A 23,045-nucleotide genomic window follows, 5' to 3' on the forward strand; every position below is an offset into this window, starting at 1 on the left:
AAGTCACCTGTGAGATGACTGCTTAGAAGGTGCTGGGGGAGGGGCCGCGCCGCCCTTGCACAGCGAGGGGACCTTTCCTTCCGGTCTGTGGTCGGCCAGCATCGCCCTCCACCCTTCGCGCCCTCCACCCTTCGCGGGCTCTGGAGGGAGCTACAGACCGCGCCGGCTCGCACGGCGCCCCCTGGCGCCCCCTGGCGAGCGCGCAGCTCGGCGCCCCGGGAGAGTAACGGGCCGCGGGGAGGGCGCCCGCGAGGGCAGGGAGCCGGCGCGGGGCCGCCCCGGCGCGCAGAGATAAAAGCGGGCCGGCGGCGGGACCGGCGCGATCTGCGCGTTCTCCTATTGATTAGCAGGGTCTGCCCGGGGGCCGGGATACCCGCCGAGCGGGACCGGTACGGAGCGTGAGGGGGAGTGGCCGGGCCGGTGGCCCTGCGCCGGGCTGGGCACTGCCCGCCGGCCGGACGTCGGTCGCGCAGCCCCGGGGGTGCGGGCAACAGGCGGCGCGCCAAGCAGCGGAGCCAAGCGGCGCGCGCCGGCGGCTGCCATGGGGCTGTGCTGCTGCAAAGACTGGAGGGGACACCTGCGAGCGCCCAAAGGTAACTCTCGGGCGCGCACGTGCGCCGCGGGCTCGGGACCTCTGCGCGCCGCGCGGAGCGCGCGCCGCCGGTTCCCTCCAGCCGCCGCGGGGAGCTGCCGGTCCCGCCTCGGGGACGTGTCCGCGGGATTCCCCGAGGCCACCCGACACCCGCCTCCACCTTGGAAAGGGCCAGGTGTGGCTGCAACTCCCCCAGAGTCTCCGAGCTTCGGAGCGCGCGTCCAGGGGCTCCTCCTGCTCGGCGGAGCCCGGCTCGGGGTTCGGGTCCGGCCCCGGGGTAGGAGAGGAGCAGCGTGCAGAGGAGCGCCGCCCTACGGGCTCTGGAGCGGACGGTGAGCGCCGGCTGCGGGTCCTCCAAGTCCAAGGCTGGGGCAGCGGAGCCCCTGGCTCCCGGCCCCGCCCGCAGGTCCTCTGCGGAGGGAGCCTGGCTTGCGCCCGGCGCCGCCTCTGCGGCTTAACCGCCTGGGAGCGGGGTCATTCATACTCCTCGCCTGCCTCTGCCACAAACTTGGACCCAGGAGCCCTGACTTAGAGTTTTCCAAAAGTCGCGGCGGAACCTCGAGGGGAGCTCCTTGTGGAATGCAGCGGGCTTGGAGAGGGCTCCAAGTTGAGAAACGCGCCGAGGACGTTGGCGGCTTCTGAGGTCCGGCCTCCTTTGGGTAGCGGCCCTTCTAACTTAACCCTTAACTGACTGAAACGATCCCTGTTGATTGTTAGAAACGTAGTGATGCATCCCTTTACTGCAGCGCTTCCCAAGCTCCCCGGAACCTAAAACCCACCTGCCCTTCGCTTATTAAACATGCAGATTTCCAGCCCCCATCCTGACCTTCTTTCTGGATAGGCTCTGGGGAAGAGCCTGCGAGGCTTTGTGTTTAAGGACTTCCCTAAGTGGCTGTTATGACAAGGTGAGTCTGGAAGCCTTGCTTGTAACCTGTAAGGTTAGCGCAGGCTTTACCAGAATGGGTGCCAGGTCCCGGTTCCTTGAAAAGAATATTCTGGATCCTGATAAAGAAAGGTTTGAATGTGTCAAGCAGTTTGAAGGACTCTTGTCCAGGTGATGATAAGGATGGCACAAATGTATTGGTTTGTTTCACAAAGGGTTTGAGGTAGCTTATAACATGAGTATAAATATAACAAAACTAAATAGGACCCTACATTTAAACAGGTCATTCTATACCAAAGAGAGAAGAACCCAGTTAATCTGGCCATAAGATAATATCTGTAGTTGAGTTTTTTTGCAGCCCAATGAAATATGAATAGTTTCATGCTTCTCATTGCCCCAGAGCAACAGTTTTCCTAACTTTGATTTTAAAAAGAAAAAAGAATTCTGCACGTGTGTCTTCATGTTTGGAGGGAAGAGACTGAGGGCGAACGTGTCTTGGCTGTTTCAGTAGCCAGGGCCTCCGTAGGAATCAAAGGGCAGGGTCTGACTGCATGCTGGCTGAGGTCAGGCCAGAGCCCAGAGCAGAGCAGGAAGGATTTCATTGCCGGGGGGGGGGGGGGCGGGGAGAGGACGACCTAGAGCAGCTTTAGTCTTTCCTGACCATTTCTCAGTTAAAACCCTGCAGGGAGGTGGAGCCTGGGTCCCAGAAGCAAGGGTGGATTTGCAAGGCCTTAGTTAGGGGAGGTACTTACTCAACTAGCATCCCCAGAAAAGAGCCAGGGGCATCGGCTGCTAGGGTTGTCTTCTGGGACTCTGGACCCCAGGCTACACAGTCCATGTGAGGAATAGGCCTGGTGTAAGAGTGTTTCCCAGTTTGTCCCCATCCTCCCGACCCACCCTAAGGCACAGCTGGCCACAGCAGCCTGGAAGCAGGGACCCAGTCTGAAGGGCCCACAAGGTCCCGAAGCCCATTTAAAGTAGCAGAGCTGGCCAGGCCTGGAGCAAGAGGGGCTGGGCAACAGCCCCTCTCCAGAGCAGGCAGCCAGCAACTGGCAGGCAGGAAAGATGGTCAAAGAGGGCAGACATTTGGTTTTTTAATGTAAAATCTTCAAATGTTTACATGTTGTTGCCCCATTTAACACATTTGAACCCATGTGGCCAGTCTGACTAGACAGGAGACAGTTTGGACCATTGTTCCAAATGAGTTCTGCTATAAACAGGGGGGCAAGGTTCCCTTGGCCAAACCTTAGAAGTCATGAGTTATTAAAGTTTGGAAAGTTTTTCACTGAAAGACTTCTCAGAACTTTGAACACATTGGTGCAGTTGTGCATCTCTAAGTCAGGTGGATGGTAGATACAGTCTCCAAACTTTTACTCAGGAAACCTGCCTTTCATAGTACATCTCATGGCACCCATATCTTTGAACACACTTTGAGAAATGCTGCTTTGGACTGTGATTCAGTTGTCATAGCAGTGACACAGGATGTGTTTCCATGGGGGAGTGTGTGTTTGTGTGTGTGTGTGTGTGTGTGTGTGTGTGTGTGTGTGTGTTTAGCTGTTATAAGCTACCTGTGAAGAAGCTTTCTGACTTTCCAGATTAGAAAAGTATGTGTGTGTGTGTTTAAGATCAAAAGAGAATCCATTGGTCATTGGTATAAATTTCCCCAAGACAACAGCTGTTGTTATCGATTTCATTCTTGGGTATTTCTCAATGAAAACTTTTACAGCAGAATATTTGACCATGTCCCTGAGTAAAAGTGTCCTTGATAAAGCAGGCAAGCTCAAATAATAAATCCCATAAAGAGAGCAGCAAAAATGCATCACATTCCAGAGTCACCATAGTGGATCTAGGCTTAGTGTCTTTAAAATCCAGAGCCCGACACTCTCTCCAGGGGACACCTGCTCTCCTGCTGGTGGTGAAGCAGCAGGTAGGCAGCCTGGGCCTGGGGAGGGGTTGCTGTAGGGGCTTTCTGGGGTGTGATATGCTGCAATATAAATCACATTTACTATCATACGCAGGACAGGTGGTTATAGTGGAGCAGTCCTGGGTCCCGGGTGCTCCTGTAGAAGCCAAAAGGTCAGTGTGCAGGATCTGATGTGCAGACAAGAATTACACTCTCCTAAAAGCAGAGGCGAACAGGCTTGCTCTGAACTCTGAGGACACTGTCTTATATCATTGTTTCTGGACAATGTTTCCAGATTCTTCTGCTATGTAGAGCTCTGTGGTGGGTCTGTTCAGTGGCAGATTTCATTTTCTTCTACTTTGCTTGGTGACCCAAGGTCAAGACTTGGAGGAAGAAGCGGTACAGGAGTGCAGCACTGAGGCAGCTTTTGTTCAAGGCCAGGGTGGGGGCAAGGGCAGACTGGGAGCCCCTGAGACCTTTGAGGTCCACTGGCCCCCTGTTGCCCCTCTTTGCCCCTCACATTTCCTGCTGGTCTCAGAGTTGGGAGCCCTCCTGGCTTCTGGAATCTTGTCCCCTGTCATGTCCTCTTTGTCCCCAGCACCCTTACCCTCCCTTCCACTGGCTCCTTCTGTCAGCCCACGAACCTGCTTCAGTCTCTCATTGGAACTTTTTTTTTAAAAAATAGTCTCTTGCCCTTATATGCCCCACAAGCCCAGCCCACCTCTCCTCCCCTCCATCACCAGCGCCCAGGAACACACTGCTGGTCCCTGCCTCCCGCTGATGCTCCTCCGGCACTTAGCCCTGACCCTGTGCTGGTGCTGGACCTGGAGAACTGTCCCGCTGTTTCGGGCACCTGAGAGCGTGCCCCACGCCCGTCCTCCCAGACTACGCCTGCCCGGCCCTCCCTACCTCCCCGGCCAGCTGTTCTTCCCTGACCCGTACACTGAGTTTGGCTGTGAATTCTCTTCGTTTCACCCTCTGAGCTCTATCTATAAGTGTTTCCCAGGCATCTCACCCCAGGCCCCAATGAGTGTGATCACCTTTAAGGAAAAAGCCCCCAAATCCTCTGCCCCCACCTCTGCAGTACCTACCTCCAGCTTGCAGATCCACAACTCCAGCTGGAGCCCCTTCTCCCAGTTTCTTGGCTCTCAGCCCTGCCTCCTGCTTCATTTCCCGTGGCCAAAGGCTGACAGCTCCCGAGATCCTGTGCAGGCAGTGTCCCCATCCCTGTCCCCAGGGTCACTGCAATGTCTGTGCAAACCCTCATAATCTCAACTGCACTGGCTTTCCCGACTGGTCATCCCAAGTTCATCCTCGCCTCTTCTAGTCCTCTGCCGAAGCTGGCATTCCATGCATGGCTCCCGTCACCTTATGTCCCTCCTCAAACCCTATCTTGGTCCCACAGTGCCTGCAAAAGAAAGTCCAGCTTCTTAGCCTCGCTGGTGTTGCCTGACACCCCTCCCCATGCCCCTCCCAACCTCCCCCCACCACACAGCCTGGACCTCTCTGGCCCTTGCACACACCGTGCCCTCTCATGGTGCCTTGAGTTGGGTCTGAGAGGCGTCAAGGTCGGGGAAGGTGGCCTGCACCTGGAGCCATCTCTGAAACCCTAGCCTGAGGGCCCAGTTCATTTCATTCTCTCCAGTGCGTGGCTGGTGTGGGTCTGTGCCCCTTAGGTGGCAGTCATCTTGTCACCTCTGTGATCTGGCACTGTACTGGACAGACAGGCTGGCAAGAGAGCAGTTGGTGGAGCAGAGACAGGGAGACAGTTGTGCTCACCTACACCTGTTCGTGTCTCCTGAGGCCTGGGGGATCCCAGAGGCAGCCCACTTGGGAGAGTCCAGCCCCACTCGGTGTAGAGAGAGCTGTTGGCATGCACGCCTTGTCCCTTTCCTGATGTCAGAGGGCTTGTTGGGGTGCCTGGTGGCCAGGGTGCAGAAGCCAGTGGGCCGGGCAGGAATGCTGCTGCTGCTGGGCACAGTGCAAGCTGGGTGGACGCAGGCCCCTCGCTGCCCTGGAGGGAGGCATGGCTGTCCTGCAGTGGGGGTGATGGAACTGGTTCTCCTGTGTAAACACCTGTACAGCCTCTGAGCCCACTTTCTCGAGAAGGTTCCATTTTTCATAAAATCTTCCAAGATCGCTAATAAGCAGTCTTGGGTGATTCATTTAACAATCATTTGTGGGGCACCTGCTCCATGCCAGGCCTCATGCCTGGCATGAGGATAGAGTTGGGGAGGGTACAGCACCTGCCCCCAGTGTGCTCATAGCCTGGCCAAGCAGAGACCCGGGAAGCAGACGGTGATGCTGCAGGCCGAGAAGAAATGCAGGGAGAGCAGCAAGCCTCCGTGCTCCGGGAGGGTGGTTCAGAGGATGCCCAGACCGGCTGACGCCCGAGCTGTATCACACAGGATGAGCAGCCAGCCCAACACGGAAAGTAGGGATGGGCTTTCCAGGCCTGCGGAGGTGGGTCGGGGTCGAGGCTTCCCCAGAGCTGCAGCTCCCCAGCCACGCCTTCTCTGCTGCTGCTCCCAGGGTCCTGCACAAGCAGGTGCTCCGTGGGCTCACTTCTGCCCCCGCCCGCTCAGTCCTCTTGTTGGCAGACTCTTCGGAGTCACAGTGATTTCCCCAGCGCCTTGCCATGTGATGCCTCCATTGGGTGTCTCGTGGACTAGGGAGTGGCCGAAGCTAATCAGGCCAAACCTGAACTCTCGATTTCGTCGTCCTCCTCTGATTTGCCATGGCCAGTTCCATTTCCAGAACGCACCTGAATCCCTCTGCTGGTCTCCATCCGTGACAGCTCCCTGGGCCCAGCCACCAGCTTGCCACCTGACCACTGCCATGGCCTCCCGGGGGGGTCTTCCTGCTTGGACCCTCCCCCACCCCAGTCCATCCTCCAGCTGCAGCCAGTGACTGTTCCAGTGGCCCATGGGGTCCCATTCTTCCTTGCTCAGAAACGCTCAGGGACTCCAGGGGCCTCCACTCACACCCGGCCTGCTTTCGCTTCCCTCATGCCCCCAAGTTCTCTCCCCACTCTGGCGTCACTCATGGTCCTCTCTGCCTGAAGTCACCTTGCACCTGCTCTTGACCTGGGTACCCCAGTGTTCATCTGGGCCTAAGCATCAGTCTTTCCTAAGAGGCCTTCCCTGAGCCCTGTTATTTGCTCACGTGCCATCCCGTACTTTTCCTTTAAAACACCTGTCACAGTGCATAAATATATGTGTGTGTCAGTTTGCAAAACCTGTCCCCTTGCCAAGTGAGCCAGAAGCGCCCTGGAGGCAGGGCAGGCTCTGTCTTTTCTCTCCCCTGGGAAGGCTGGCAGAAGCCGGGGTGAGAACACTATGTCTGACTCAGCCTTAAGGATATGGAGAGCTGAAGAGGAGAGATGCGGGGCAGGAAGGATGTGTCAGAACCTTCAAGCCTCGTGCTCCAGGGATTGTGCTCACGGCCCAGAGCCTGAGGCCTCCTACCTGTAGCTCAGGGCTTGCAGGGGTCACAGTTGGTTTCTGAGAAGTGTCCCTCTTTGTTACCTCTTCCCCATTCAGGTGTCCGGGGCAGCAGTCCTGTGGGTTATTCAAAAAGGGAAGCAACCTCAGGCAGAGGGTTTGGCTGCGTTTCCTAGCTGGGGGACCCCAGGCTACCCCTCACCTCTCTGAGCCTCTGCATCCCCACCTGTGAATGGGGACAGGCATGCTGACCCCCCAGGGTTGTCAGAAGGCCAGATGACAGTCCTAGTGCTTCCCCTCTCTAGTTCAGAGCATCAGTTTCCTCATCTGTAAAGCGGGAAACAGGCAAGACTAGATCACCTCCAAGGTCCCTGTCAGCTCAAACCGTAGATGGTTTTTTGAGGAAACTGTGCTCCTAGCAACAGGGCGTTGGAAAATCAAATGCCTTTTCCCACTGCTCAGAGAGGGGCTCAGCCAGCACTCATCTGGGGGTGCAGTGTGAGACAGCAGCGAGAGGTCAGCAGACAGAGTTTATGAGCAGGTCTGTTTAACCAGCACACAGCCACGGTCAACACTGCTGGCCCCCAGGGTTGGGGGGGATGGACTTATGACCCCAAAGAGGAGCCAGTCCTGGGGGAGCCTGAAATCCTTGACCAAGGCAGGAAGCCTCCCAGAGAGCTTAAGAGTCCTGAACTCCTGGAGGGAGAGGGCAAGAAGACGCCTAAAGTGTTTTCTCATCCTCTTAGTCTATAGTTCCTTGTACCATAAAGGGACGCTCCTTCAGGAATCCTGGGCCCCAAATGGGGAGCACCCAAGTGAAATGAACTCTTAATATTTCTCCTTATCCTACCTGCCCCAACTCAGCTATGTAGCTAATGCACATCCTGCCTGAATTACATCTTTTGCTGGGCTCTTCCCCTAAACACTCATCACCAGACTCTTTAAACAGCGTTTTTTAGATATATTTCAAATATGATAGAATCCGATCGTTTAGATTGTAAAGCTTGGTAATTTTTAGTATATTTAGAGTTATGCAACCATCACCATAATCTACTTTTAGAACATTTTTATTACCCCCGAAAGAAACCCCATGCCCATTAGTAGTCATTTCCCATTCTTGAGACAACGCTCTTCCCTTGTCCTGCAGCCCCAAGCAACCACTAAACTGCATACTTTTGTACAATTGTACGTTGTGGCCTTTTGTGGTTGGCTTCTTTAACTTAGCATAATGTTTTCAAGGCTCATCCATGTTGCAGCATGTTATCACTACTTCATTCCTCTCTATGGCTGTGTATGATGATGCCACATTTTGTTTATCCACTCATCAGATGCTGAGCATTTGGATCGTATTTGGCTAGTATTTTGTTGAGGATTTTTGTGTCTCTATTCATAAGGGATGTTGGTCTGTAGTTTCTTTGCAATGTCTTTGTTTTTGTTATCAGAGGAATACTGGCTGCACAGGAGTTGGGAACCATTCCCTCCTCTTCTGCTTTTTGGAAGGGTTTGTGAATAATTGGTATTAATATTTTAAATGTTTGGTAGAATTCACCAGTGAAATTGTCTGATGATAATTCTTTACATGATTAGTAGAACTCATTACTGAAACATTTTGGGGGATGTTTAAATTATTAACTTAATCTTTTGCTAAACATTTATTTAGGTTTTTGATTTCTTCTTGAATCTGTTTTGGTACTTTACATCTTTCTAGGAATGTTTTTCTTTTACATCTAAGTCATCTAATTTGTTGGCGTAAGGTTGTTCTTGTTGTTTCCTTGTAACCCTTTTTATTTCTGTAATGTCAGCAGTGATGTCCCCTCTTTTATTCCTGATTTTAGTAATTTAATTCTTTTCCTTTTTCTTGGTCAGTCTAGTTAAATTTTGTCAAATGTGGTAGTCTTTTCAAAGAACCACACTTTTGCTTTTATTAAGTTTCTCTATTGTTTTTCTACTCTTTTTTTTTTTTTACTTATTTCTACTTAATCTTAATTATTTTCTTCCACCTGTTTGATTTGGATTTGGTTTGTTCTTTTTCTAGTTTCTAAAAGTCTAAGGTTAGGTTTTTGATTTAACAACTTTCTTATCTTATAATGTGGGCATTTATAGCTATAAATTTCTGTCTAAGCATGCTGCATCCCATAAGTTTTGATATATTGCATTTTCATTTCCATTCATCTCAAAATGTTTTTTAAGTTTCTGTGGTAATTTCTTCTTTAGTTATTTAGGAGTGAGTTGTTTAATTTACACATATTTATGAATTCTCCAAATTTATTCTTCTATTGATATGTAATTTCATTTTTCTGTAGTTTGTGAGTATACTTTCATATTTTGTTTCATTCAACCCTTTTTAATGTTTAAGGCTTGCATTATGATCTAGCATATGGTCTATCCTAGGAAATGTCACATGTGCACTTGAGAAGAATGTGTATTCTGCGCTTATTGGATGGAATGTCCTATAAGTTAGGTCTGCTTGGCTCCTTGTGTTGTTCAAGTGTTCTGTTTCCTTATTGATTTTCTGCCATATTGATTTTCAGCCTATTGAAAGTGGAGTACCAAAGTCTCCAGCTATTAGTGTTGAATCTCACTTCAGTTCTATTTTTACCTCATGAATTATGGAGCTCTGTTGTTAGGGCATATTTGTTTATAATTATTATATCTTCATGCTGGGTCAGCACTTTTTTCACTATAAAATCTTCTTATTTGTCTCCAGTAACATTTTTGTCTTAAAGTTTATTTTGTTCGATATTTGTATTGTCATTTTAGCTCTCTTTGGGTATTGTTTGCATGGTATATCTTTCCCCATCATTTCACTTTCAATTTACTTGTGTTTTAAAATCTAAATGTGTTTCCTATAAACAGTATATAGTTTGTTTTTTAAATCCATTCTGTCAGTCTTTACATTTTTGTTGGAGTATTTAATACATTTACATTTAATATAATTACAATGTAGATTAATACCAGCCATTTTGATACTTATTTTCTATGTGATGTCTTTTTTTATTCTTCTATTCCTTCATTACTGCCTTCTTTTTGCATTAAATAGATATTTTCTATTGTAACACTTTAATTTCCTTATTTTTTACAGTATTTTAAAAGTTATTTTCTTAGTGTTTGTTCTGGGAATTACAGTTAGCCTTTTAATATAAAAAAGACTGCCTTAACTTCACTAGTGTACAGAAATCTTGCTCCAATATAGCAAAGTTTCCTCTCCCTCCCTAGTGCCATTATTATCATACTTATTACATCTTTACGCACTAAAAGTCCATCAACACAGTTTTGTAAGTATTGTTTTATGCAGTTGTCTCTTGAATCAGACAGAAGAAAGGTGCTACAAAAATGCATTTATACTGTCTTTTACATTTAACTGTAGTTATGTTTATTTGTGTTTTTTATTTCTTCATGTAGATCCAAGTGATTATCTAATGTCCTTTCCTTTTGCCTTTAAAATTTCTTATAGTACTGATTGGCTAGGGCAGAGAACTGAATCCTCTCAGTTTTTATTTACCTGGGAAAGTCTTAATTTCTCCTTCATTTTTGAAGATGGTTTTGCTGGGCATAGAATTCTTGGTTAATAGTCTTTTTTCTTTCAGCATTTGGGAAATGTCATCCCACTGCTGTCTGGTTTCCAGGCTTCTTGATGCAACGTTAACTGTTACTGAGAATTCTTGGTATGTGATGAATCATTTTGCTTCTTTCAAGATTCTCTGTCTTTAGACAGTCTGACTATGATATGTCTGGGTATGAATCTCTCTGAGTTTATCATGCATGGAATTCATTGAGATTCTTGGATATATAATTGCTTTTCAACAGATTTGGGAAGCTTTCAACCATTACTGCTTCAGATATTCTCTCTGCCCCTTTCTTTCCTTTACTTTTAGGACTCCCATTATGTGTATCTTGGTATGCTTAATGATGTCTCACTGGTCTCTGAGGCTCTGTTCATTGTTCTTCATCCTTTTTCTTTTTCCTTTTTGTTCCTCATATTGCATAATCTCAGGTGACCTATCTTTAAGTGTACTGATTCCTTCTTCTGCCAGATCAAATCTGCTATTGCATCCCTATAGTAAATTTTTCATTTTAGTTATTGTTCTTTTAAACTCCAGAATTTCTACTTGGTTCTTTTTATAATTTCCATCCTTTTATTGATATTCTATATTTGGTGAGATTCATTGTCATACCAACCTTTAATTCTTTAGACATGGTTTCTTTGAATATATTTATGATAGCCAATTTGAAATCATTGTAAGTCTGACATCTGGGTCAAGGATAGTTTCTGTTAACTGCTTTCTTTCCCTTGTGTATGGACCATACTTTCTTCTTTCTTTATGTGTCTTGTAATCTTTTGTTGAAAAGTGGACATTGTAAATAATATAATGTGGCAACTCTGCAAATCAGATTCTCTTCCCTCCTCCACTTTTGTTGTTGTTATTATTGTTGTAGCTGTTTAGTGACTTTCCTGGACTAAATTTATAAAATCTGTAATATACAGCCATTGAAGTCTCTCCTTATTAGTTTAGTGATCAGCTAATAATTTGTCAGAGATATCATTAAATGCCTTTAACCAGTAAGTCTTCTACTTCTTGCTAAGTGTGTGTGTGTGTATGTGTGTGTGTGTGTGTATGTTGGGGCACACCTTCAGTGCTTAGGTAGTTTATGACTGTGACTTAATCTTCACTTCTTGCTTGTGCAGGGACCCAAAGTTGGCCAGAAATCACAGATTAGAGACCTCTCAAGTATTTCCTGCTCATGGACACAGCTCTACACATGTACATGACCTTGTAGTTATCCAGAAATATGTCAGAGCTCTTTAAAGCCCCCAGTAGATTTCTTCTTCCCCAGAACTTCCCTTTGGCCAGAGCTTATTTGCCCCAATTAGTATCACGGTTTTAGGTAGCTGTAATATTAAAGAATTACCACTGATTTTTTTGACAAATGACTGGAGATAGGGCTTTTCTACAGAGTGAGTTAGATCAAATAATGGCAATGCTCTGTAAATGGGGCTTTTTTCAGGGATCTGTAAGACAGGTCAAACTGTGGAAATGTCCTGGGATGGGACTTTCTAAGATGCTAATGCATACCAAGGTATGTGAGTAGGTACTTAGCTCTTCTCTGGCCCAGGCCTTGTCCTTCTTACCTCACCTTTACCTAGATGCTAAGTGGTGACTTGGAGGTGAGTTAAGGTGTCTGAGGGCTTGGTCTCAAGTGGGTAGTGTGAAATGTTGTAAGCTCCTGCAGCTGGGTGTTGGGCGGACATGGTGCTGAATTCTGGTTCTTCCTTCTACTATGTTTGCAACCTTGGGGACATGTTATTTCTGTGAGCCAAAGAGGGATACCTTTGTCTGTAAATTGGGATACCAGCAACTTCACCAGTTTGTATCAAGGGAAAATTTAAATTAGTTTCTGTATATGAGGCTGCTGGCACAGAGAAAAATGCTCAGTCAACGAAATGATTATTATGTGTCTTGAGGCTTAGGGTAAGACTGAAAAAAATGATAACTGGTGTTGTTTTGTTGAAATAAAAGCAGTGATAACCCATGTGACACTTGCTGTGTGACAAGCCCTGTCCTAAGGACTTTGTACGTAGGAATTCATTTAGTCCTCACCATGACCCTCAAGTGGATTCTACTATGAGTCTCATTTAGAGATAAGGAAACTGAGGCATAGAGGTTCCTGCCCCAGGCCACTCAGAACTGGGATTCCAACCCAGGCCGTCTGGCACCAGAATCTGCAGTCCTCACCTGCATGGTTTTGTTTTAATACCACACACCTGCAAGCCAGGTGTTCACTTTGATGACTGGCAGTGGAGAACACTCAGCTGAGAGTAAAATGAAAAGCAGCGTTTGCCCTTTACTGATGAAACTTGGAACAAAAGGACTGGACACTCCCGAGTCGTTCCCTTTGGAAGAAGTCAAAGGGCAGTCTCAACCCAGCAACTTCTGCCCTGTGGCTTCAGCCAGGCCACAGAGCCTGACCAGGCTCCTCTCTGAGATTAGGCACACACAGGACCTTCCCCCTGCTGGAGTTCCTCTTGGGCTGGGGATTGTGGCCTGTCCCTGGAGCGGGGCCCTGCTCCGAGCACAGCCATTCCCTGAGCCTGCTCAGACTCTCACACGAACTGAGAGCTTGGGTAGCAGGGGCTGCTGGCTTTAGTCCCCACCCCCCATCAGGTCTCTACTAGGATGCCCAGGAGCTGGCAGCACCAGCAGCAAGAGGGATGGTTAATAACTTGGCGCTCACCTTGACACACCAGGGCCACGAAGATGCGGGCACCCCAGGGGTTCAGTGGGGCCCCTGTCACAATCAGCGAGGTCACAGCGGCCCCGCCTGCCGTGTGACTGTCTCTGCACGTGCAGAGCACGAGGTGTGGATCAGGAGCTGGCGCGGGGCCCCCTGCACCTGCTCTTCACCTTCCTTCTCATGCCTCTCCACAAGAGGGCCCTCACTGCAGGCTCCCAGATACCTTCCTGCTCAGGAGGTCTGCAGCCATGGCAGACATTCCGAGGGAGCTCACCAGAACAGCTAGGAGGTTCATAAGCCGCTGGACCATTCCCGAACCAGTTAGTAAGTCGTCACTGCCCCCAGCCTCCCCACTGTCCAGGACCCGGCCACCTAGGACCAGACGTGGCTTGTGGCCCGGTTTTGTTGTGGTCGATCCTGGTCCCCACAGAGCTGTTTTTGAGGGTTCTGAGCATCACCCAGTCTGCGTCAGCAACTTCTGGAGGCAGAGAGCCCTGAACTTGGGAACAAGGAGAGATCTTCGAGCTTAGGTAGTTTCCACTTCTTCAGTTTACTGTTGAGGACAGTCAGACTGAGGGAGCCCGTGTCACTCTCCAAGGGGGTGCAGAGCAGGGGGACAGCATGGATGGCCTTGGAGTCAGGCTACCCTGGGCCTAAGTCCTGACTCACCCACTTTGACTTCCAGTGCCTCTGGCCACGCCTGGGCTCAGGGCCTTGGTGTCACCTGGCTGGGAGGGCACCACCTCACAGGCTGTCACTGTGCGGCAAGGGCTTGGAGAGAAAGGGCTTGTGTAGGACACATGCCCACCAGCACCAAAAGCTGTCTTCCCCAGCACAGCGGGCTCTGGGGTCCTCTGGGAGACACCTACACCTCTGAATCAGAGCGGCCCCAAGGGCCACGTCCAGGGCCACCTGCCTACAAACGGGCTTCTACCTATCTCACCTCAATCCAGTTTGGGGGAACAAACAAGCTCTTTTCCAGTGAAGGCCTAGTGGGGAGGCTTACGTGGAGAGTCTACTCTGAGTTTCATCTTGCTGATGATCAAAACGTGGGGACTTACGAGTGTAACGTATGGGCTCGGGGGGTCCGGCTCGGGAGGGCCCCAGAGATCCACCTAGTCTGGCCTCGTTTTCTAGGTGAGCTTTTTTAAAAAGCTGCCAAAAGATAAAATGACTTGGCTCAGGCCACCCACCATGTCAGTGGCCGAGTTGGGACCTCAGCCTTGAGTCTGGGGGCCCCGTGCTCTTGGTTCTGAATAAGGCTGCCTAACTTCATTCTAGGTCAGTCCCTATGAATTGAGGGCAAGTTCTGCACTGGGCCATTTACAGGGTGAGTATCACACCTTCCTTACTGCAAGTAGAGTAATAGAAGGGAAGAGGCCAGACATACAAGCGTAATTCAAGGCAAGGGTGAGCGTTGGGGAAAGGGGGCTGATGGATGCGGGGAGCCACCCTTCAGGCCACCCCTGAAGCTAGATGGGCACAGTCAGCCCCTTGGCCGTAGCCCCTGCTCAGAATGTGCTGGGGCGGGGTGGGGCGGGGGTGGTCAGGGCAGCTCTGTCAAAAGTGATCCTTCCTCCACTGTCTCAATATTTTCCAAGTATCGGCCGGGCTTAGACGTAAGCCTCTACTTTGCCACAGGCTGCGGGCCTCTCTGCTGTCCTGCTTTGCTCATTTGCATCGATGTCACAGCCCTGATGTCTTTGTGGATTCACAGGGTCAAGAGGGGTTCCCTTAATGCCTGCCAGGTTTCTTCGCCATAGTTCAGAAATGTTTTACACATGGAATGCGCACACGTATTACATAAACGGTCTTTCATCTGGGAAGGAGGAGAGGCCAACATTTGCTGACCGCCAAGGATGCCAGACACAGCGCATGCTCTGCCTCTGATTTCTCAGACTTCCCCGCGAGGGGCAGCCAATACGATGGATTTCAGAGATGAAGGCATCCTGACTCTGAGAGGGAAATGATTTGCATCAGGCCACCCAGAGGTTGCTGGTCAAGTTAAGTTTAAACTCAGCTCTGAATGACCCCAAGGGCAGGCTATTTCTCTCTTCCCTAAGCCGTCTTTCAAGTCTCAAGGATGGATTCTTCTGGAAATATTCCAGTTAATAGTCTGGCTGCTAGGACTGTGGGTCTTTGAGGTTTCTCTGGCTAGCTAATAAAGTGATTTCTGATGAAAACGTAAGGACATCCTTCCTTCCTGTGCCCCCCTCCTCCATGACACACAGGACATCGGCAGATCTTGAAAATCCCTGGAAATCCAGGAGACACAGGTGCCAAAAGGATGTCTGGGGCCCCCATTCTTTATTCAGAGAGGCTGGGAGTCTCTCCTTCCCAATAAACTCTCAGGAAGCCAGCAACCAGGACTGGGCGACAGAGGAGGGGGGGCGCCACCCGGTGAGTCTGGGGGAAATGAGGCCACGGAGCCCCGGAAAAGGCCCGGGTCACCCAACATCCTGCCCTGCCTCCCCTGTGAGGCCCCATTGTCCTGGCTCAAGCTCCCAGGCTGGCTTGCCCTCGCCACTGCAGCATTCATCAGCTGGCTCTGAGGCCGATTCTGAGTTAGTGCTATTTGTAGAATCTTCTTAAAATACCACAACAGTGCCATTCACAGAGCGTCTGCACGGCGATCGATGGTGGTGGCTGAAACAAAGCTCTGCTGTGCTCGGCATCCCGCTCAGGCCTCAGCCGGAGGGCACCCCTCTGCCCCACTGCTGGGCGGGGATGCTGGGGCCATCCCTATCCTGGGTGCTCCCAGGCGAGGCCCTGTGGGGGCCAGCATGGACTCTGGTCCCCCACGCTGGACTGGAGTGCGTCCTGGACCAGGCTGGCCGGCAGAGGGAGTGCGGGATGGGATCAGCTCTCCGTAAGTGAGATCCTGCCCTTCACAGTGGCGCTTCCCCAGGAGGTCAGGTCTAGTCCGCCCCATCGTCACGCCATACGCGGGCTTGCTCAAGGACGGTTGTGTGGACAGACAGGAACAAAGACTAGTAAAGGGTCATCAGAGAGGGACCCGTAAAGATATAGCCTTTTGTGTCCAGAGTCAAAGGCTCTGGCATCTCTGCTTCCTGTGTGTACATACTCAGTTTCATCATGAGATGTCACAGCAGTGTCCTCATCAACTGTGTTTCTCTTCCCCCACCTCAGCAGTACCCATAGTGCCTTTTCAGGAGCACTTGCTCTGGGGATGTCTCGGGATGTTAACAGGTGCTCCATTAGTGATGTGTTTTGTAGTACCTGGGAAGAAGAGCTGAGCGGAGTTGATTGTTTTCTCTGCAGTTGGACCTCTTGGAGCCTTTACCATGCCCATGGACCATGCACTGGGTCCCCTACACTTAACCTCCAGGCCCTTCTTCACGCAGCTGCCAGCTGGACAGTGATGCTCTAGCCAGACCTTTCTGTGGCCCCTCCAGGATTTGGGTATGGCTGGAGCCCCAGGTGGGGCGCCCTTCTGTTCAAAAGCTTTGATGACTTCCCAGTTTTTGTCTCCTCCGCCCCCCCATTGGTACCTAACCATGTATTGCATAGAAAACCAGACATTCCTCCAAAAGGAGGCAGCCTAGCTGCCCTAGTGTGTGCCTGAGGCTAAGAGCCTGCAGTGGGCCTTGCTGTGTGTCTGGGGGTGGCTAGAGGGACCCCTCGCTGCCCAGAAAGGCTTGGCAGCTAGACTGGCAGCTACCTCCCTGAGCAGCTATGCCTGCCAGTACTGATGTCCAGCTCAGACCGATGTCAAGCCTTCATGGTGGATTTTTAAATGTCCTCTGCAGATCTCTGATGAGTCCCTGTTAATAGCTGCTCACAAAGACACGGGGCCACCCTCTGACCCCAGTGGTGGGGTCATTACACCCAACCCAGCATGGAGTGTGACCCTTGACAAGGGCCCTGCCTGGCAGGGTAAATCTGTTTGGGGTGGGGGTTGGGTGAGAGATTGACACCCCAGAGATGGTTTGAGGGTCCTCAAAGCACCATCATGTAAAGAACAACACCCTCCTCAGTGTGGAAGAAGGCCACCCCAACATTTGAGCCCTGGCAGTTGAACTGGATTCTGACCATCCTGTTAGAAGGAAGGGCAACCCTGGGAAGCGGGCCCTCCCTGAGACAGGCAGGCCCATGCCTCAGTTTCCACATCAGGGAAATGGGATTCATAAGGCCTAGTTTAGGGGTTGCTGTAGGACTGGAAGGCAGGAGGCCCTGAGAGTCTGGAGGAGCTGAGGTTTCACTCCCCAGCCCTGCTCTGCTGACGGGAAAAGCACTGGGCAACAAATAGGTGAGGCATAAAATCTCAGCTCTGGCTCTCTGGCTGGGAGTTTGGGGCAGCTTTTTTCTGTAGCATATGGAAATATAAGACCTTTCTTAAGGTTGTCTTGAGGCTTAAATATGTGAGAACATAAAGGCCCCCATGTTGCATAACTCCAGCAGGGGGCAGTCACGGAAGCTGCAGTGTGAACGGGGCCTCCAGAGGGCACCATTTATTTAGACTATAATGAGAATGGCTGCCTGGGGGAAGGGGATAGGCAAGCACTTAGATGACAGCATGAGTGTCCTCCAGGGATGCCATTCATTCGAACTATAAGGTGAATGGCTGCCTCCAGAGGGTTCCAGGTGCTTAGACTACCAAGTGAATGGCTGCCCCCTGGAGTTGTGCAGGGGAGTGGTGCTGGTTAATAGAGAACTCATTAAACCTTCATGCTGGCACTGGCATGACTTCTTACTTGTCCGGTTGTTTATAACTGGCCTCCAGGAAGGAGGCAGTTTATAAAAATGCTATGTTGTTTTTTAAGGAATCTGAAGAATTTGGTTGAAGAAGCGTGTGGGGAAAACATTAGCTAAAGCCCTGAGGTCTCACACATCTGCTGGAGGTGGGCCCACATTCTGGGGAACCCATGCAAAGAGGAGAAGAGCACCAGGCAGACATTCATGGTGTCCATATGGAAGTAAGTGATTTCTCCTGTACACAACGTAGATTTTGTGGTTCAACAAACATCCACGTGACTGGCTAGCAGAGGCAGAAAGGAAGTGGGAAGGTTGGATTGAGTGTAAAGTACTGGATGGGTTACGGGCATGGACTCCCACTGGCCCGGGCACTTCATTGCCATTCGGCAGGTCACTTTCCCCAGCCCCAGTCTCCTCGCTGGCCCTGCTCTTCAGCCAGAGGCCCTCCTTCAAGCCTTTGGCTGCTGCTGCGGTGGGTGCCTCCACCCTGGCCTCGGGGAGGGGGCTGAACCTTCTTAGGGGGGAGGCAGAAGTGGTAGGAATGCACCCTCCCCTACTCCTCCAAGCTGCTGGAGGTAACCCAGGCTGCTGGCCAGCTCTCTCCCCGGCCAGCTCTCTCCCCCACCCGGAAGAGTTCCTGTGATGGGGAGGTTTTGTGATGCAGAACTGGAAAAGGGGCTTATGAGCGTCTCCATGATAAAGAGCAGAGAGGCAGTACCTTCTCCCAGGCTCTGAAGCAAAGGGCAGATGTTCTTGTTGCTAATTTGGCTTCTTGGGTTGCTTCCCAGTCTGTGACTGACCAGCTTGCCCTTGACTCCCTGAGGACCAGGGCTTCATCTTTGTGTCCGCAGTTCCTAGCATGGTGTCTGGAAGGTTGTGCAGGATAGGATCCGAGAGTGTCCTTCAGGGCAGCGGTTCTCAAGCACCTGACCAGCGGGGCCCCTGGGGACAAACAAGAACTTCCTCCTGGTGATGGGAGAAGTGGAGATGTAGGCACGGGCTGGCTGCCACCCCCTGGTGTCAATGATAAGAATCTAGTCCAGGTCCCTGGATGGCAGTCAGCCCCTGCCTGCTGCCCCGGTGATGCCAGGCTGGGGCGCCCGGGCCCGGGGAGCTAACAGCCAGGAAAAGGGAGTCATGGCCAGCGTCCTGGGTCTGTGCTTTACAAGACCCCAGGTCCCTGGCTTGAGCCTGAGGTGGGGGTCCATTGGGAGTGGGGTGAGAGGGGATGCCACCGGTATTTTAAAAAATTGATGCTTAGAATTACAAAATGATTTTTATTTAGTCTAAATGTGCAGTTTCTGGAGACAGTGAGCAGGTGTGGTAGGACTTGGGACACCCCCTCTTGCCACCAGCAAGGGGTCCAGTACCTGCCTAGGCTCTACTTTTGCCCCGGGGGGGAGGGGGGCTTGGCGTCCCGGAAGCTGAGCCTTATTCTTGCACTTCCTCTGGATCACCACCAAGACCAAGAGAGAACCTGAACCCAGGCGCTCATCACCCTTTCACCCACACCACCCCCTCTCCCCCCTGGACACCTGCCAGACCATCCTTTCCACCTCTGGATGCCCTCCTGGGTGCACTGAGATACACAAAGGACCTCAGGGCTTTCCCACCTCGGGGCCTTTGCACTTGCTGCCCAACCCCCTACCCTCTATGCCCAGATCAGCCCCTGTAGTCACTTAATTCTCAGCTCAGGGACCCCCTGAGACGGGCCTTTCCTGACCGCCTGTTTACGTAGCAACCCCACCCCTCCTTGTGGCGGTCACCCCACCTGCGCCCCCTCCCTCCTTGGTTTGCTCCCTCATCCTGTGTCACCTCCCCCAGGAGCAAGCTCCGGGAGGGCAGGGCCTTGCCCTCCCCTCCACCGGTGTGCCCACTCCACCCCACCCCTGTGCCAGGCGCACAGGAGGGCCTTGAGGAGTATCTGTTGCCTCAATGAAAGAAAGGGCCTTTCTATAGGTGCTGGCTAAGCCAGGCCCAGCCTGCCTGAGGTCTCCTACACTGGTCAAGCCCCACAGAGAAGGTGGGGAAAGAGGAGTGGGAGACGGATGTTAAAGCCCCTGGGACCACACATGACCCCTGGTGACTGGAGCCAGTGAGTCCCCGCTCCCCTTTTGTCCCTGGGCTGGCAGTTCTGATCCACACTTTAGCAGGCTGCACTGACCATGCCAGCAGGATGGAGGCCCCAGGCCCTCAAACAGTGGCCAGTACCATCTCACATCCGTGGGGGCTGTCCCTCCTTCCCTATTTCATTTCCTGCCCTGCTTCCCAAGCCCACTACTTGCATAGGAGCCTTAGTCTCTGGCTTTGGTTTTGGGGAACCCAGGCTAAGACACAAGGGGGAAACATTCTCAGTAGCAACGTGAAGTAACAGAAGACACCAGTTCCCTGCGGTTGATGACAGCTCCTATTAGCCCACAGTGCTGCAGTCATTCATTTAACAAATGTCCATGCGCCTACCTGGACAAAGTTCTCCGACAGGTGTCAGGAGAGGTACAGGGGTGCATCACAGACCCCAAGAAGCCTTGAAGGGGAGACCCAGGGGGGTGGGAACAGGGGGCTGGAAGGAGATTGAGGAGAGTCTTGGGTGCAAATCAAGTTCCATCATTTACTGCATCCTAGGGCTTGGGAAACTGAGCCACTGGCCTCAGCTTCTCCTGCACAGAGTAAGGGTGGTAATGTGTTCGGAACATTGACTTCCTAGAGTTGCTTGCAGGGGCGCCCATCTTTGCAAGCACCTAGCTGTGTGGGAGCCGCAGTACTAGGAAAGGTTGGTGGGGGGGGGTCCTTATTATCTCTCTCTGGAGCTGATGTTGTTTGTAACACTGTAGAAATCAACCCCCCCGCGTGCACTCTCTGACCAGCGTATGAGGAAGCTCGTGCTCGCGCTTCATAAATGTTAGTTCCCTTTTCCTGCTTTACAGTAATGAATTAAGCGAATGGTCACTGAGCATAAATCCCATTTTTTGCCCATTTCAAAGTGCCAGGCACCTGGCACAGTTCAGAACCTGCTCTTCATCGGGCACTTGGCATATTCCATTTTTGTGTGTTGCTATGTTTAACTTATTTTTTTTCTACACAAAAGTTATTTTTAAATGGGGCAGGGGCGGGGGTGGTGGGGTGGTGGGAGGCATTGCCCTTACAGTCAGTGGTGTTTTCTGGTCCTGTTCTGGCTTCCCTGGGAGGTCAGGAGACAAGAGGAGGCCAGGTCAGGTCAGGTCCAGAGCCAGGCGAGCTGAGCTGCTGGCGGGAGGTGGCCCTGGGGATACAGTTCTCAAAGTGTGGTCTCGCCACCCCACTGCCCCACCCCCACCTCCCACTCCTGACCTCTCCTCTGGAACCCTTCCTGTGCTGAAGTTGCAGTTTTGCATTTGTGATAACAGTTCAAGCCTCTCTCCCCAACCAGACTGCATTCTCTAAGAGGCGGGGACTCTTGATTTTGTCACTGCTGTGTCCCCAGCAGTTGGCACAGTGCCTGGCATGTGGTAGACCTTCAGTACACATTTTGTGGAAGGGGGAATGGCATAACGAAAACTGGGACTGGGTGAGGGGGGACAGTTAGGGAAGGTGAAGGAGATATGGGGATATTTGAGCTGAGTTTTGATGAATGAGTAGGAGTGTACCAGGTGGACAAAATGGGAAAGGCATCCCCAAACGAGGGAGCAACATGTGCAAAGACAGAAAGGCATGAAGTACATGGTATATCCTGAGAAGAAGAAGTAGGGCGGAGTGCCTGGAGGGTCCCACGTGGCTAGGCTGAAGAGGTCCCCTGAGCTGATCACAGAGAAGCGCTGGTGGGAAGCAGGGAGCGGGGACGTGTCCTGGAGGCAGAGGAAGGCTGTGGTGTGGAATTTTTACCAGGGAAGGGAGACACCTGCCTTGTATTTCAGTGGGGACCATCTGGCCAGGCCCGAGCATCTCCCCGGCTTGCCTCACACTCTTCCTTCACTTCTGCCGTCGTCCCTGTGAGAAAAATCGCAGCCCCAGTCTTCCCACAGGGTGCTGCCCCGGGTAAGGTCCACACAGAGTCCCTGAAAAACCCAAGCATCCCCAGAACCACAAAAGAAGATTTCCCAGGGAGATGCTGGTTTTGAGAAATGAAACTCTGCTGTGGGAGTGGGCCGGCAAAAGCGAACCTTGGAACACAAACCGATTGGGGAACATTTGGGACGTTTTCCTAAATTAAAAGTACTTAAAGCACAGGGCAGGTCTGACTTCTCCAGGGCCAAACCAGGAGCTACCACCTCTCTTAACAATAAAAAGAAGCAGTCTTTATTCAAGAAAGTAATCTGGGCCCGTGAGAACACACCTACAATAACACACACACAAGCACTTCAAAGAGCCGGTAGTGAGAAGTAAGCCTGGTGTTCCCTCGCCTCCTCTCCCGAAGTGAGCCTGGGTCCCCGGGTCCTGCTTGTCCTTCCAGAAACGGGCATGACCACCCCCACCCCCGTGTGTGCACGTCAGTCTCACACAAATGGCAGCATGTGCTTCACACTGTATTTTGCTTTTTCCACATAGTAATGCATCATCTCATATCACATAGTTTTCCCACCGTCTTTTTTTGGATGTGCGTCGTTGATTTAACCAGCCCATTCTTTATTTAACTTGATGGACGGTTAGGCTGTTCCCTGTTATTCTCACTGTCTCCTTATGCACATGTGCAAATTTACCTGAAGGATAACTCCCCTAGGAATGGATTGTTGAGTCATTTAAAATTTTGATAGATATGGTAGTGCCCCCCCAATCCGTGGTTTTACTTTCCGTGGTTTCGTTCTCTGTGGTTTCAGTTACCCGCGGTCAACTGCAGTGTGAAAATACATTAAATGGAAAATTCCAGAAATAATACATAAGTTTTAGATTGCATACCTCTCTGAGTAGCGGGCTGAATTCTTGTGCCATCCTGCTCTGTCCCCCTGAGAGGTTAATCCTTTTGTCCAGTGGATCCATATATACGTATACCCAGCTACCTGTATGTATGTACACCCAGCTGCCCGCGTGTACGTACACCCAGCTGCCCACATATACGTACACCCAGCTACACGCATATACGTATACCCAGCTACACGCATGTACATATACTTAGCAGCCCACTTGGTTATCAGACTGTTGAGGTACCACATTCACATAACTTTTATTACGGTATATTGTTATAATTCTATTTTATTGTTAATTGTTGTTAATATCTTACTGGGCCTAATCTATAAATTACGCTTTATCACAGGTATGTATGTATAGAAAAACATTATCCATACAGGGTCGGGTGCTCTCCGT

General features: G+C 51.0%; 1 protein-coding gene across 3 annotated transcripts in view; it reads left to right on the forward strand.

Annotated features, from left to right (window-relative positions):
• Window positions 1–23,045, forward strand: part of ARHGAP22 (Rho GTPase activating protein 22) — a 179,357-nt gene that overhangs the window by 104,356 nt on the left and 51,956 nt on the right. The window contains exon 1 of one of the 3 annotated variants that reach the window (XM_057734875.1): window positions 17,977–17,992. The exons of the other annotated variants lie outside the window; for them this stretch is intronic. The gene's annotated coding sequence lies outside the window, so the exon portion shown is untranslated. Of the gene's footprint in view, window positions 1–17,976; window positions 17,993–23,045 lie in introns of those variants that run through there. 3 annotated transcript variants of the gene reach the window in all.

This window comes from Hippopotamus amphibius, chromosome 5 (genome assembly GCF_030028045.1).
Source record: "Hippopotamus amphibius kiboko isolate mHipAmp2 chromosome 5, mHipAmp2.hap2, whole genome shotgun sequence".
NCBI classification, from domain to species: domain Eukaryota; kingdom Metazoa; phylum Chordata; class Mammalia; order Artiodactyla; family Hippopotamidae; genus Hippopotamus; species Hippopotamus amphibius.